Raw genomic sequence first — 16,617 nt, 5'->3', positions numbered from 1 at the left:
AGAGATGGCCTAAGTGCAGGAAAACATTTTACAGGCACTCTTAAGTTGTGGGAAAGCCAATAAGCTGCATTACAATGCTGGTCTATTCAGAGAGGGCACAATCTAATAGGTGGCTAACAATCTGACAAATACATTTTTTAAAAAATTAAATACACTGGAATGTCTCTATAATGTTTTCCAGGGATCTGGGTTAGTGTTTAGTGACAGATGATCCTCTTTGGGCACTTAGCCAGCCCTTTAAAAGAAAAAAAAGGAATGTAAGCTGTAGGGAAATGTTAAACGGATGCGAGTTGTGAGGAATTTCGCTGCCTGATATTTATTTTAAAGGGTTTAACCTAATATACAATACAGAGAAGCTTTGCTTCCTCGTGCATAATGAATTTAAAAATCCACTCTCTTTGAAAACATTACCAAGGAGCTACAGTGAATGACAAAGCCAAGCCGCTAAGAAATACAAGCCTTTGTTTTCAGGATAGTTTATTTTTTCATAGCTGTCCTGAATGGATATTTTAAACTGAAATGGTCTCCATTTCTCCCTAAATAAAGCATCTTTAGAAGAGAAATTTGAAGGGAGCAGATGAACTTTCATTAAGATGCATGTGGACCTATGTCGGAACATAGGTCCAAAGGTTCACTGTAACACTGCTATTCACACGGGTACTCTTTGGCAACAGAACAAACACCTACTTTAACTTAGCAGGGCTCATGACAGTAACTAACCACCTACTAGAAAGCTGACAAAACACACACACACACACACACACACACACACACACACACTTGTTAATGTGATAAAACCAGGCTCATGATTTTTCTAACTTCAATTCCAGTTGTCTTTTTGATTCAGTCAGGAGGTGAGGAACTCCTTGCAGCTGACAGCTACAGCCTTACTCTCAATACAAAGAGCAGTAGGCTGGACACCACTGACTTCTGTCTTTGTGACCATCAATCTTTTTTTCTTTTTGTACCTCCAGTAGGGCTTTTGATACAATGAACTAGTTTGACTCCAGATTCAGAATTCTATGTAAATAGACTAATTAGATTAACTTTGTAAAATATATTTTTCTGGAAGAATTCTGTTCTAGAGAAAAATTGCAGTGTAAAATTATGAAAGAGTTTTTCTCTTTCCTGCCTATTACTTTCTTTCTTGGCCTGTCACAGAGAATCTGCCAAACTCAATAAATCCACCAGACGCTTAGACTTAACATTTACTACTCTCACTGTCCTGAAGTGTGCTCAAAGTTAATGAAATCTTTTCAGTAGGATACTTAGTAGAAATTCATCAGCTCCATTTAGACTTTCCATAAACTGTACAGATTGATTCTGTTGCTACCTCCCAACAATTATTTAAAACAATTTTCGTTTTGACTGACTAGCTGGAAATGTCAGACTTATAACAGTGTGGATGCTGTTGGTATGGGACACTTTAAGTTGTTTCATCTCCGTTTCTTATTGTTTCTTGCTCTCTTTTCTTACCATCTCATGAACAGGAAAGTACTGATGTCTTCATTCACCTCACAGCCTCACTGGGGCTACTGTCCCTGGGCCTCATAAGGCATTGCCCCATTTATGCAGAATCCAGATTATGGTTAAGGAATGAATAGAACATGCACCTATATGAACACATAATTATTGACCTCACCTGAGTAGCTTCTTCAATACAGCACACCTGATTTTGAAACTTCACATTTATCGTGATTAACGGTATGAAGGTATTTATTTCCAGCTTCGTAAGTCAAATATGATTTTTTTTAATTTTTAAAGTATAATTTAAACATAAATTTCCCTGTTAATGCATACAGCTGGCTGTTTTACAGTATTCCTGCAAAGTTATACACCCACTGTTACCACCTAAATCCCATGTATCTTTAGCATGTCCACTCCCTCAGTCCCCTAAGAAGAAAGTTTCAGCTGAGTAACTATTTGTATCATGTTGGTTTGTGGGCACATATACAGAGTATTGCCTTATTGTTAATTAATGTAGGTAGACCCAGTCCATCATAGGCATCACCATTCCTTAGGCAAGATATGCAGAACTATGTAGCAGAGGAGAAAGCCAGATGGACCAAAACCAAGATGCTTAGGTACATTTGGTTCTTACTGCTTTTGACCGATAAAATGATGTGACTAGCTGCTGTAAATCCTCATCTTGGCATTCTTCAGTGAGAGACTGCAACCTGTAATAGCAAGGCAAGTAAACCATTGCCTCTCCTAAGATGTTTCTAGTTAGGATGCTTGTAACAGCAATATAAGTATGAAACTAGAACAGAAACATAATAATCATTCTATATTGATCATGTATCCTACATATTGATGAAACTATTAGTTCTATTAGTTTTGGGTAAGTTCTGTTAGATTTTTCTCTATATAAAATTATATCTCCTATAATTATAAAATTATATAAAATATATATAAAAGTAGAAATGAATCTCCTACTTCCTTTTCAATCTAAATGTATTCAATTTTATTTTCTGGCCTAGCCGGGCAGTGGTGGCGCACGCCTTTAATCACTTGGGAGGCAGAGGCAGGTGGATTTCTGAGTTCGAGGCCAGCCTGGTCTACAGAGTGAGTTTCAGGACAGTCAGGGCTACACAGAGAAACCCTATCTTGAAAAACCAAAGGGAAAAAAAAAACAAAATATTTTCTGGCCTAATGACTTAGACTAGAATCGACAACATGATGTTTTCTTAGTTAGAGTTATTATTTCTGTTATAAAATACCATTTCCAAAAGTAACTTGTGGAGAAAGGGGTTTATTTGGAAAGCTTTCACATGACTGTTCATCACCTAAGGAAGTCAGGACATAAACAGAACAGAAACTTGCAGGCAGTAGTTAATGTAGAGTCAATGGAGGAGTGGTTCTTACTGTGTTGCTCCTCATTGATTTCTCAGTTGGCTTTCTTACAGATCCCAGCACAGAAATCCTGGAGTAGTCTAACCCATACTAGACTGGGACCTTCCACACCAATCACTAATTAATAAAGTTCTCTACTTGCTCACCTACAGCTTGATCTTACGGAGGCATTTTCTCAATTGATGCTCCCTCCTCTCAGATGACACTAGTCTGTGCTAAGTTGGCATAAAACTAGCCAGCACAATTGACTCTTGTGAACTTGATACATAATATATCTATCACTGAGAAATCATAATATTTCCTTTATTTATCCCCAAGATCTCATATTAATAATTATCACAATATAAAACATCACGCACTTAAAAGTCCTATGGACTTTACAAATTCAAACACTATAAAATTCAGTCTTTTTTAGTACAAACTCTTAAAAGGTCAAAGTCTCTCAACTGTGGGCTCCTCTAAAATCAAAATAAGCTAAATACTTTCTTATTCCTAGAGGGAAGAACCAGAGCATAGTCACAGTCTGAAAGAGGAAAACCAAAGTCCAATAGTACAAAACTCAGTATCAGATTTCTGGAATTCACTTACAGTCTCTTAGAGTCCTCTAAATGGCTTGTCAGAGCTCACACAGCATGTATGGTAGGCTCAGGCTGGCTCTACTCAATGTCTATGGCTGTCTTTGATGGTTGTCCTACAGTAATAGCATCTCAAAAATGCTGGAGTCTTCTACTGCAATTGTATTATACTTTCAACAATATTTTTTTCTGGGCTCTCTGCAGGAACTCCAGCCCTGTCACACAGGGCTGTCCTCCATGACCTCTTCATGCCTTCAAACTCATACCGGTGGGATGGCTCTTGCACTACCAAATTTGGATGCCAGCATGATGATGTACATACAACCTTAGCTTTCTCTAGAATACAGCTTTTGTGTGATGACCTTGAGGAAGTACTTCTCAGAAATATCTTGTTAATCACAGCTGATTCTTCAGCCCCAGCTGACCAGAATTACAGCTTCTTAATTCAAATTATGCAATGACCGAGATAGAGTTTTTAAGTGATTCTCAGTCTCACTCCCTCTGGAACTTCACAAGCCAGGGCTCCATTGTCTACATTTATCCTACAGAACAGCTTACCAAGCTTTGAAAATCAATGGCTTTTCTAGATCAAAGTTTTAAAGTCCTTCCACAATTCTACTCCAAAACATCAGAGTCACATCTACCATAGCAATACCTCCACCACCTTGTTATCAATTTCTGTTTTACTTGAAGTTATTGTTGCTATGATAAAGCACCACAACCAAAAGCAATTTGTGAAGGAAAAGGATTTTGTGGTGTGTGTGTGTGTGTGTGTGTGTGTGTGTGTGTTATACTTCCACATCTCTGTTCATCTTCAGAAGAAATCAATTCATTGAATGAAAGCCAAAGCATGAACTCAAACAGGGCTGTAACCTTGAGGCAGGAATTGACACAGAGGCCATTGAGGGGTGCTGCTTCTGTTGGATCTCATGGCTTGATGAGCCTGTTTTGTTATAGAAGACAGGGCCACAGCCTAGGGATGGCTCCACCTACAATGGGCATCAATTACTATTTTAAAAAATTCTCTACTGGCTCACTTATAGCTTTATATGAAGATATCTTCATTTTCTAAATTGAAGATGCTCCTCTCAGATATCTCTAGCTTGTTTCAAGCTGAAAAAACACTAGCAAGTACAAATGATGACTAACAAAGAATATTATAATCTCTCTGCCTCTAGGCTTAATAAAACTATTCTCTGCTTTATGCTTACTCAGCCAATACTGAATTTATTCAGTAAACAATGGGCATATATTCTACATGGAACCTAGTTTTAGGAGTGAAATTATTCTATGTGAAACTTTTAGTGGTAATACCTCACTGTTACTAGAAAAATATCTAACTTAAGAGAATGCCTGGCATAGCCCTGCCCAGATATACAGTTCTTGAGATGAATGTCAGACTCTAACTTCTTCCTGATAATCTATTTTGAACTCTAATAAATGACAAAATTAATTTATTTGTGGTTTTTAGAAGTTAATATTAATTGGTCCTCAATAGTTATAGATTCTATATTGGTAAATTTGCCAATAAAATTATATTTATTTTTAACTTTAGCATCAAATGCATGTCACTTTTTTTAATTTATCTATTTTTAATATTTTACTAGAAATAGAATGACATTACTTCCCCTCCTTCTCTTCCCTCCAGCCCCTCCCAGCTACCACTCTTCCTTAAACCCCTTCGAAGTACCCCACTTTAAGTTGATAGCGTCTTTTGGTTTGATTATTTTTGTTATGTGCACATATGTATGTGTGTGTGTGTGTGTGTGTGTAATAAATATACATAAATATATCCTGCTGAGTACATTTGTTTATACATTTTCAAGGATGACCACTCTACATTGGAACCTATAAGGGAGCTAAACTCTGGGAGAGATTATTTCTCCTTCTCCTACCAGGCAGCAGTTGCCTATATCTCTTTGTTTAAGAATGCATCCCTGGGAAAATACTCCCCCTCAACATTAACACATACACCATACTGCTCTTGTTCCAGTCTTGGGCAGCCATTTCCTGCAGAGACTGGTATTCACAGCAGATTTCCTGGTATTCTGGCTCTGACAATTTTTTCCCACTCACTTTTCTGTGATGTTCCTGGAGCCATAGATTCAGGAGCGATGATGTAGATGTATCCATTGTAACAAGACCTAATAAAATGGGAGCTAGGCTACTGTAGTCTGTTGATAGCTACATTGTATCCAGTTGTGGTTTTCTGTGATATAAAGAGATGCTTATTTGATAACTATGCTTATCCACAGATATAAAGGCAAAATGTTGATTGTAGTAAGGAATTGTGCTGGTCTATATGGGTATATGAAGTGGAAAATAAAATAATGGGGTAGGGGTTCCAACTGGGGAGGGGGAAAGGTCAATACCAGAATAGAAAAAGGGTTGAATACTACCAAAATGTCTGATAAAGCCCCCAAAATAATTATTTTATAATTACCTGAAATTGCATGTAATATATAAAAGTACACATACACACACACTTATTTTTTATTAATTAATTGATTTATTCACTTTACATCCTGATCACAGACCCCTTCATCCTTTCCTCCCACATCCTCCCTCTCCTTCTTTCATTCTCCTCACCCCTTCTCCTCATAGAAGGGGGGGGGGTACCCAGGTACCAACTTGCCTTAGTGTATCAAGTTGCATCAAGACTAAGCATATCCTCTCCCTCTGAGGCCAGACAAGGAAGCCCAGCTAGGGGAAAAGGATTCAAAGGTAGGCGACAGAGTCTAAGTTAGAGATAGCCCCCACTCCAATTGTTAGAGGACCCACATGATGACCAAACTGCATATCTGTTACATATGTATATGGGGTCTAGTTATTCATGCTTTTTGGTTGGACACACATGCTTATTAAAGGAAGTTAAATCACTTGAGCAGACAACAGTATACATGCCATCCACAGACTAACAAAACCCCAGTACCAGACACAAGAAATCTCCTCACCAGTGATTGTGCAGGGTGGTCCTATTGACTTCCAAAGCAGTGTGGATTATAGATGTAGCCATTGGCTGCTTCTTGAAGGCTGAAGGTGAGCCACCATAGCTTAAGACACCACACACTTAGCATACACAACTTGAATGACTTGAGCTGGTTCTTACCTGAAAGGCCCCTTCCTGTCATGTACCTTCCATGGTTCCTGGTTCCAGGAGATACTTTTGCAAGCTTCCAAGGGAGGGAAGCAATTGAACCATCCTATTCAGCTCCAGTGCCCATGAACCACCATTGCCAGCATGGCACAATATGTATCAAGGTGTAAGAAGTATCATTTGCATGTTGGTCATAAGCACCAGCCATTTCATTGGACTTAAGGTCAACTCAACAGGAGAAAAACCTAGCTAGCTTCCCAGAGCTCATGAGGTCAGAGATGATAGAAAATTCATCTTACTTTCATAGTTTTTAATCATCTAACCCATTTCAGCTGAGAGTGGCCAAGATCACATTCTGTATTCATCTATCATTTTGCTTATATGAACAAGTGTCTCTTAAATGGTCTAGTTAATATGACTTTTGGCCATTTTTTTGTGTAGTTGTTTTGGAGAGGGGTGATTGGCTAACAGAATATACATCACTTGTACAGCTGGAATGCTACCTAATGTTCTGTGCATTTAATGTGTATATGGAGAACATAGATGTGTGAGCTAGGCTTCACCTAGGAGGGAGTTTCAGGGCTGTAGGCTCAATGTTAATAAACTACCTACATTTTAAATAAGGCTTTAAACAGAAACATGCCTCCAATAAGTTTACATGTATCTCAACTGGTGAAAATATTATTACTCAATGTAGGTAAAAATGGCTAGGGAGCCACAGGGTTCCTCATGCCAGTCTATGTGTAGTTGGCTGGGAATGCCCTGGGTTCCTCCAGCTGGAAGTTAGGCCCAGCTGCTCACTAAAGGCCTCTCCATGGTTCCTCACTGCATGGCCCCAACACACGAGGAAGTCCATGGGTTTTTACAGGCTTTAATGTCATGGCAGATGTAGATGGATCTGGATGCACACCCCCCAAACCCAGGGAAGTCCTGAGTTAAATAGGGAGGGGAAGAGGGGGAGGGGCTGGTGAGGAATGCTTAATTGGCTCCACCCTCTGGCCTTCAGGTACCTCATTAATATGTAAATCTCTTTAGGGCCTGGGGTCTGTTTATCATGCCCTCCACCTACATACTTGACTGAAGGGTGAAGGTTGAATGGAGATTAGACCTCGAGTCAGGCCTGACAACTCAAGACTTACGGGATTTTAACCTTGCATTTTCCATAGGAGTAATAAGTCAGCATTTGCTGATTCAGTGTCTAGATAGATTTCCTACAGTGTATCTAGGTGAAAAACAAGAATCCTCAATAATTAAAGAAGAATTACAATGTAAAATGAGTACTGCATTAACTGTGAGCTAGGCACAGCATCCATTATTGCCAGGTCCTATAGGTGTGCTACAGCCCCTGGGTGTAGCCCAGAGGACAGTGAGGGAGGCTTTCATACTGCCCTAATAGTATGAGCGTCCATGTCCCCTGGTATACTGTGTGACAGAGGATAAAAGGATCCTAGCAAACTAGTGAACCTCAGAATGGGCCCAGAATAGGGCTGTGGCTGCTTTCTCCATCTTATGGAAGTCCCCTCCAGTGCTGGCAGCCTGGAATCTCCCCATAGCAACAGTGAGATAATTGGTTATTCCATAGCTCATGTCAATTCCCCATTGGTCAAAAGGCTATATAAAAAATGCTTGCTGCTCTGCAATACAGTAGATCTACACCTGGATACTGGTCTCCAGAGTCTGTTTTCCCAGTTGGTGACTTCACCTCCCTCACTTCTTCTTGGATCCCAGTTCCAGGGATCTATAACAATGCTAAAATATATATTGCATTAAATGTCAGCCAGGCACTGCATACATAATTGCCAGGTCCTACCTCATCTAGTACTCATTATTTTGTTTAATTCATGAGGTGGGTATTATGAATGACTTCATGGTTTAGATAGGTAACTGAATATAAATAAACCTCACCATGAAGCTGGGATTCCCCTCCCTCACCCTGTAAGACTGAATTCAGTGCCTGGGTTATTAATAATATTACTCCAACAACTAAGGAGTTTTATATGATGTATTTTATACTGGATTAATTTGTAAATATAATCATCAATATTACTTATGCTTTTTTAAATATATGATAACAATTTATAATTTACTATTACTATTTCTGATCCATTCTAAGCTTGGGTATATTTAGCAGTTTCTGTGTATACTCTGTGTACTTTTGCTCATCTTGAATTTTTCTTTATTCTTAGGTACATGAACAGTAATCATCCTGAAGAGTAGCCATTATTGACTGCCTGAACTTGGTGAGACAAATAGTACTGATGTCTTCAAATTGTATGAAAGAGGAAAGCAGGAGTCAGTGTCCATTCTAGAGATCATGAATCTTTTTTGTTTTTAAGTCAAAAGCAAAGCCTTGGGTTTTGGAAAGAACCAAGCTGTTAGACAGGGGAGGAATTGTATCCCCAGCTAACTTGACTTTTGTAGATCTTTAAGATCTTCACTATATCCCACTGATACTGTAAAGTGCTGTGTGATCTACAGTCATTGCTGAATCCAAAAGTGTTAACAGGTTCCAGAAAAAAATGAGAAGGAAATAAACGTGTCTTTTACTTTATTTTCTTGGAAAGACATGGGAACTGGTAAAGAGCAGGAGCCTTGTACAGATACAGAACGCTGACATGACAAAACCTTTCAACACAAAGGGCAAAGTCAACAGGTGTAGCATTAGACACATACGAAATAACATTCAAAGCCCAAGACACTTTGTATTTTTAAAATTCATTTCTCAAATCTCTGCCATAATTTAGAGCTCATCAGGATTCCTAAAGAACATATTCTATTTTGAGGGCACATTGGTTTTTTGGCCTCAAATTTATATATATTTAGCTTAATAATGATCATGTTACAAAGGTGAATGTATACACAAGAGTGGAATTGATGAACTACAGTATATATATATATATATTTGTTTAGCTTTCATAAATAGAAACAATGTTTCAAACTAATTAACCAATTAGTGTGTCCTGTGACAAAGCACTGGCCTTCTGGTTTTCCCAGGCTCTTCAACATTGACCTTTTTTTGCCTTTGCTTTTTTGCTATTTTTGTGAGCACAAATGTAACATCTTAGTATAATTTGATTTGATTGTTTATCATATTGACAGCAAGAGAGATTTGAATGTTTCATGCATGTATTGGTTTTCTATACACCTTTGCTTGTCAAGTTACTGTAGACTTTTATTTATATTTCTGGATTTATTTTTTCTGACTCATCTGTAATTACATTTGAAAAGTGAGCTTTAATCATAGAAAGAACACTGTAGACAAAGTATGTGAAGCCGGAGATAGTAGCACAGACATTGTGTTGTTCTGTGTTATTCTGTGTTTAGACATTTCCCTGCATTGCCATCATATAATATATGATGAGGTAACATGGGAACATGGCTCCCATCTTCACCCTGTAGATTTCTTAAATGAATACTCTCTTAGAACTGGTGTGTAACTTCCAAATTACACCTTTATGTTACATTTTTATCCTAAATTGGAGTTGAGAAAAATCTGGTTCAAAGTTCAAAGTTATGTGAAATTGACATCAAATATTAAAACCCAAATAGAAAACAAAACCAACAGAAAACCAACCAACCAAACAGAAGAGCTGCAGAGACTGTATCATGTGAAGGTAGAAGGACTGGTCTTCCCTGTCATGACTGTAGGCTGTGAGTGCCACAGCGTAGTGGCATCTTTCCTGGGTAGTCTCAGTAACTGTAGTCACAGCTTTTCTGACAGAGAGCCACAGGAGTAGAGGAATAGATTAGTCCATGGTATTTGAATCAGTCTAAGAAATATTCCCCTCAGGGCTTCTCCCCTGAAACGGAACCAGCAATGCAGGGAATGCCAATACCAAATTAGCAATACTGTCGGCTCTATTTTCCATTTTTAAAAAATTCTTACTTAGTCACAGGCCTACTGTAAGTTTATAGTTTGCTAACCATCCTTTAATTTAATTTGTAGATGGTTAGCCTATTGTCTGCCCGGAAAGCTGCTACAGAAATGTTGATTGGGAATAATTTCAGTGCATTCCTGATTCAATTTAAGTTAACAGTTGACATGCCTCTGTGTGCCTCTGTGTGCCTCTGCGTGCCTCTGTGTTTTCACATGGTTTCATACATTGCACAGTAAATAATAATCTTTGGTTTTGGCTTTTGCTTGTTCGTTTACTTTTTTCCCCAAATAGTGTGAGCCAGCCATGGTGAATCACCTCCCAAAGTCAACAGTCTATCTCTAGAGTCTCACACATCTGGTTTTGAGTTTTTTGCTGTGCTTCCTGCTCAGCAGAATAAACTTGACCAAGTGATTTGACCTCTACAAGCCTTTGCTTTTCTATCTGTGAGTTGGAGTAAAAAACATATCCATGTCTTAGAGTTGCCACAATTGGAGAAGAAGATCTGTTGGACAGCACAGGGTTGGTGCTCAGGGGAAACAGCCAAAGTTACACACTTAGTAGAATAAAACACTGCAAATTTCTTGAAGACATTTATCAGTGGAATTTTACTAACTTTTTGGTGCTGGTTATCTTTAACATACTGAGCCTTTAGTCATTGAACTTTCCAGAATCAGAAATTATGACAAGAGACCTTTTATCTTTATAACAGGTTTAGAGAAATTAGCAAATTGACCTCCGTAGGTCATCCTAATTTATAAGTAAACAGAACTAGTAAAAATGCAGTGCTATATTCAGGTTTCCAAGTGGCAGATATATAAATAAATGGTTTACAGAAATAAATTATTATAAATAAATGGTTTCAGAAAATGAAACCAAATCAAAATTTTATTTTATTATATTTTTTTAAAATAACCAACATTGGAACTGGAGAGATGGCTCAAATGTTAAGTGTAATTGCTACTCTTATAGAGGACCCAGGTCCAGTTCTCAGCATTCATGGTGGCTCTGATGGTCTCTTCTGAACTCCATGGGAACCTGCACTCACATGTGAGTATGCACACACACACAAACACATGCACACATGCATGCATGTGAGTGTGTACACGCATACACACAAACACACACAATTAATATAATAAACATAAATCTTTTTTAAAAGTACCCAAGCACGTATGCTTATGGCCGTAACAGACTGAAAACTGAAGCATGCTAATTGAATCTCCTTTCATTATCAGGTCTCCCTTTGGTTCTCATTACTCTCTTTGGTTTTATTGTTCACCTGCTTGTGGGTTGCTTTTTGTTCCCTCCTAGGGTGCCTGCTGTTTCCAAGACACTCAAATACTGTTCTTTCCTGACCTATATCACACATAGGGATGTGTGACACTGTCTTAAAGGGAGTTCTGTGCTGATAGAGCACTTGAGGAAGTAAAATTGGCTCTAATTGACTTGAAAGATTTGTAGGACTATGTGTTCAAAGATTTGTCCTTGTGAATAAATAAATCTAAATTTAACCTAAAGAAATAATTCTTAGTTGTGAGATATTGAGAGTCCTTTTTGATAACAGTGGGAAAAACTTTTGCGAGAAATGAGTTTTCTTAGTACATCAGAGTCAGCAACCTGCCACTGACTGTGCTGTCCTGTGGTGGCATTGCTGTTCCTGTCTCTACCTGACAGACATGCTTTAAGTACTGAATTTAAATGCATACCCTTGCACTGCCTTACCGCTTACTTCCCTATGGATTATTTTGCCTGGTGAAAAAGCTCACATGTCTTCCCACAACTACTTGAAAATTGTTAAAAGACATCAGTGTAACAGACATAATTCTCACACTCATGATAATGTATGTGTGAACAGGAATCAGCGTGGATGGGCAAAGGTCTTCTGATGGTAATTTTGTGGCCAGACCCATGCACATATGTGCACTCCGATCCTTAGTTGCTCCTCACAGAAAACCTACCGACATCTGAGTAGAACAGTCCTTATGCTCTTAGCCAAACTCACTTACTGTTTATAGACCTGGCTGCAGCTGGGAAACAGATTTATTTAGGCACGAAGAAATGTAGCCAATTCTGTGTACATACTAGACAACTTAAGTGTTCATCCATTGACTGGAAAAAAAGCAAATGCTCTAAGAAGAGTAGGGGATGACACATTAATATTAATGGCAGAGCATGCATCAGGGATAATAATCAGGGACAGATTCTGCTTTCCTGAATACTAGGAAACTGAGCTCAGTAATATTTTTATTTATTTTGGAGTATTGGAGGTTGAATTCAGAACCCCTTAGTGTTAGGCAAGTGCTTTATCACAGAAAGATATTCCTGTACATTTGTATATATGTATTTTTTTCAGTTTGGAGACAGTATCTCATTAAATTGCCCAGGATAGCCTTAAACTCAGTTTATTGGCCAGGCAAGTCTTGAACATTTTTCTGCACCAGAGTCCCAGTAGCTAGAGTTAGAAGCTTGTGCCACTAAGTCTGTCTTGGGCACAGAAATCATAAATGGCAATAAATGATAGCATAAACAGATTCACATCCTTAGCTCTGGGCTCCTAATATAGTGTATCTTCCATTACCATCTCTGGTCCATATATCAAGTGGAAAACACTGGGGGCAGAAAACACAGCTTGAAGCTCAAGATACAAAGTGACGTCGCTGTCACCACGACTGCTGATACGCTGAAGCTTACGATATAATCCATGGTAACCTTTGGATGGGTAATGTTTATAAGGAGTGATAATAACTCCTTCAGTTTCCACTTGTACATTTTTATCTTTGTAGCTCCAATTCTACAGAGTTGCAAATGCGTTTGTGGTGAACTTGGCTCATGGACTGTGACAATGACAATGAAGTGCTTTGGTGGTAGGTTGTCTGCAGCCGTCCCCACCCCACAGCCATCATGCTGCTTATACACATCAGTTACCACAAGTAAGAAAATATCCAGACATAGCATTTCTGTCAGATCTACATAAATAAGAAAGGGCACTGACTTGAAGTAGAGGAGGAAATATTCCAGGAGAGAGCCCTGAGAGCGTAGGTGTGTGTGGACTTAACACAAGGCCATCCACGTCATACTTAGAGTTAAACAAAGGTTGGAGAACTTGGACCATAGTGGAGAAGGACTTTGAATAAGACAATTAAAAGTGACTAATTTATATACCACCTACCGCCTATTTGATTATTTATTATATTTCGTGCTGCTGTTTTGTAATTAACAATCCACCGCCTGGTGTTAGCATGCAGCACTCAGTCTACTGAAGTTGGCTCTGCTTAGACTGACTGCCTTGGAACCCATGGACTTTAATACAATGTTACTTTCTATTTCAGTTTAAGGGTGTTGAAATTCTTTTGTAAACCACCCTTCAATCAAAGACAGGTTTCTGGAAACAAACTTAAAGCATTCTAGGCAGTGACACAACTAGCCAGGTTGTCCTCTTCTACCCTCTGGAGAATGCACATATCCCTCGGCAGGTATTTCCTGAACATGCCACACAACTCAGAGGAATAGGAAATGTTGTTCTTGGTTTGGATGCTTACAGCTTTCACTGAGCACAGGTGATCAATCACAGCCAGGCACAAATTGGAAGGGTCCTCAACATGTATGTGCTCCTCACTCTATCTAAAACCACTCCTCACTCTATCTAAAATCATGTATCTAAAACCACTCTACCTTCACCCTATGTGGGTTCCCATTCTCACAACTTGACAATTTCACAACTAAATATACTCTGAAACAACTCGGTAGGAGGTATAATGGGTGCAATCCAAACCAGAGAAAGCCACAGCGTGGAAATGACAGGTTTGGGAAAATGTTCCCTTGGTTTACTTGATTAACATGCTGTCACCGAGGAGCGTTTTCCTTTGAGGTCCTCTTTCTTAGAGTCTGTCATGTAATTGGTTTAAAGTAATACTTTACCAAAATATATACTAAAGAGAATTCTGCCACTAACTGTAAAATTTGCAAGTTTATTCCAATTGACTTCAAAGTCACCCAAAATGCTTATTCCCAAGTGATATCCATTAATATCCAGCTGGATTCCTGATTATGATTAACATCTGAAACCAACATTCTAAGGGATGCCAGGATCCTGAAGACTAAAGCTAGCACTTATCAAAGGGACTCGGAATCCCCTTCTACTAGTGCTACTGAGAATGTGCTAGGGAAATTCATCTTACAACACTTACTCAGTGTGAGAATAATAATTTTCTAAGTGAAAAAAATGTCAGTCTCTGCCAAGTCAGCACATTCACAATGGCATGTTTTAATAGAAAATTGAACATGACAACAAGTTTTAAAATCTTTTGGTGGTTTATAACCATCCTAGCTTCTTTGCTTATCAGTTGTCATTAAGGCTACTTCTTAGCTGGCACCGAGAAAACAGAAAAGCCAAGAATTTTGTGAGTTCATAACCTTAGTGAAGTTGGCTTTATGCACATACATGTAGAAAGGCAGAGAGAGAGAGGGAGAGAGAGACAGACAGAGAGAGAGAGAGAGAGAGAGAGAGAGAGAGAGAGAGAGAGAGAGAGAGAGAACTTTTCTTCTTGAGGCTACACTATTATTTAAACTGAGATATATCAAAGCAAGTTTATTATTTTCTATAATCCTGGTCTTGAACTCATTATGTAATTAAGAATGTTCTTGACTCCTGGTTCTCTGTACCAAGCCTGGTTTATGTACTCCTGGGGTAGGAGGGACTCCCCTTCTAGGGCTTTTGCATACTAAGCAACTGTCTTACCAACTGAGTTACATTATCAGCCCCAGAAGTTATTCTAATTTTGTGATATATAACTTTCAAACACACCCAGCAAGGATGGTCATGAATCCCAGCAGAAGTGGTTTCAGGACACATGCAAAGTTATAATTAGTACCAAACTCTAAGTTTGAAATTTGGGGTAAATTTATTATGTGACAACATTTATTGGGTATCTGCTATGGAAGAATTTGTTCAAACGGGCAAGAGTCACTGAGTCTGGTAAAGGAATCCTGGCAGAGACTGTAGCATGGGTATTCTTCGGTGTGACCCGTAAGTAGACTCAGCATACACAGCTCCTTTATCTGTCCTCCCTCCTTCCAGTCTACCTTCTGATGAGTGAGGTAGTATTTCTCCAACTCTTCTTTTCCTTGATGGGGCTACATACAAGGATAGATTACCAGGACCACACAGAATTACTTAGATTTCTGGAGCTTATTAATAACCTTTGTGCAATGCCTAACCATCATGAATTATCTGTCATTACTAACAGTGAAAGTACTGAGTGTCTAAAGATTTCCACCATACTTTTAAATTTCTCATAAGTTTTTAGACAGTACCACCAAGTTTTCAATGAATGATATATCTTATTTCTGTCTTATAAAAGCAAAAATAAAAGATAATCTATACAAAGTGACTGGTAATATTAGTAAATGTTGCAATACTGTTTTTGAGGGGAAATATTCAATTTTCAGCTCTTGCTTTTGCTTCCTATTTGTTTTGAGTGCTAAATTATTTATCATTTCTCATATCTTAAAAAAATAAAATTGAAGTTTTTAAAATAATGATGTTGTCTGGCATTCACTTGGAAACAGAGAAATAGTGAAATACTGGAAAACAGGATCGTCTACATGGTATTTTGTAGTTTTGTGTCAGAATACTGAATGGAGGGACATATTTAATCCTTTTGAAGACAGTAGAAAGAGAGAAATATTTAATAGCTGATCTTTCAGATGGCAAGCCATTCATTTTGTAAAATGTCAAACATCCAGAAAGATGCTTAATGCTAGGTGCATGCAAAGCTCTATGGAAGTGAATTTCAAGATCTAAATACAAGCCATATAACAGAGAATACAGCAAATAGTACTTTGGGGTGATGACTTACTTCATTCATTGTTTTGTTCACTTTTTAAAATTACATACAAAGCATTCGGTTTCATGATGGTATTTTAAAATACATGTGTTGATTTTTCTTCTCTTCACTCTTGGCCCATATCTTCCCTTCACCTTGATGATGATTTCTAAACTGTGTGTGTGTGTGTGTATGTGTGTGTATCTCTGTATGTGTGTCTTTGTGTGTCTGTATGTGTGTCCATTTGCATGTATCTGTGTGTATCTCTCTGTGTGTGAGTGTATGTGTGTGCACAAGTTACGGAAGTAGGGTGGAGTTGTGTGTATGTATACCATTGGTGATCAAAAAACAACTTTGTTTATTATTTCTTAGTTGCCATCTATCTTTGT

The sequence above is a fragment of the Arvicanthis niloticus genome, chromosome 30, assembly GCF_011762505.2.
Source record: "Arvicanthis niloticus isolate mArvNil1 chromosome 30, mArvNil1.pat.X, whole genome shotgun sequence".
Taxonomy (NCBI): Eukaryota; Metazoa; Chordata; class Mammalia; order Rodentia; family Muridae; genus Arvicanthis; species Arvicanthis niloticus.
The sequence above is the reverse complement of the archived record's forward strand: the minus strand, read 5'-3'. Positions refer to the sequence as shown.